Here is a 733-nt window from a genome sequence, read left to right on the forward strand (position 1 = left end):
ATAACTCAATATTGTAAACAAAATAAATTTTTACAGTTCAAATAATTGAATGAGTGACCCTTTTTTATTTTCCCCAGGAAAATGTTTTTTAAGTGATGAACTGTGTTAACTAAACATCATTACTTTTCAGAAGTAAGTACAATGTTTCTATGTTGAGGAAAGAAGTGAAAATAATTCTGTTTTTTTATTATTTTGTGAGGAAAAGTAGGTATTTTATAATTAAAGTGTTGATGTACATTATTCAATAAATATTCTTAGTATTTTAGTTACAAGAATTTTGAAAATAATCAACAGAACAAGAGACTTTTTACTGTGTTCTGCTACCAGAATTTCAATAAACAAAATGCCATGATTGTAGGATGGCTCATTTCAACTACTGGAGCAATACATAACTGGACCAATAAATACAAGGAAAGAAGAAAATCTATAAATAATAAAGACATATGTGCCTTGATTTATTGATCAAATATTCCCCTAAATAAACAAATGAAGTTAATTGTTTCTTTCTATTTGAAAAAGTAAAATTATATATTGTTGTTGTTGTTGTTGTCAGGTGCCATCGAGTTGGAACCAACTCATAGCGATCCCATGCACAGCAGAACGAAACAATGTCCGATCCTGGGCCAACCTCACTACCGCTGACACACTTGACGCCATCAATGATGCCACCTGGCTGATCCATCTCGTTGGGGGTCTTCCTCTTTTTCTCTGACCCTCCACCTTAACCAGCATG

The sequence above is a fragment of the Chrysochloris asiatica genome, unplaced genomic scaffold, assembly GCF_000296735.1.
Source record: "Chrysochloris asiatica unplaced genomic scaffold, ChrAsi1.0 scaffold00082, whole genome shotgun sequence".
Classification (NCBI taxonomy): domain Eukaryota; kingdom Metazoa; phylum Chordata; class Mammalia; order Afrosoricida; family Chrysochloridae; genus Chrysochloris; species Chrysochloris asiatica.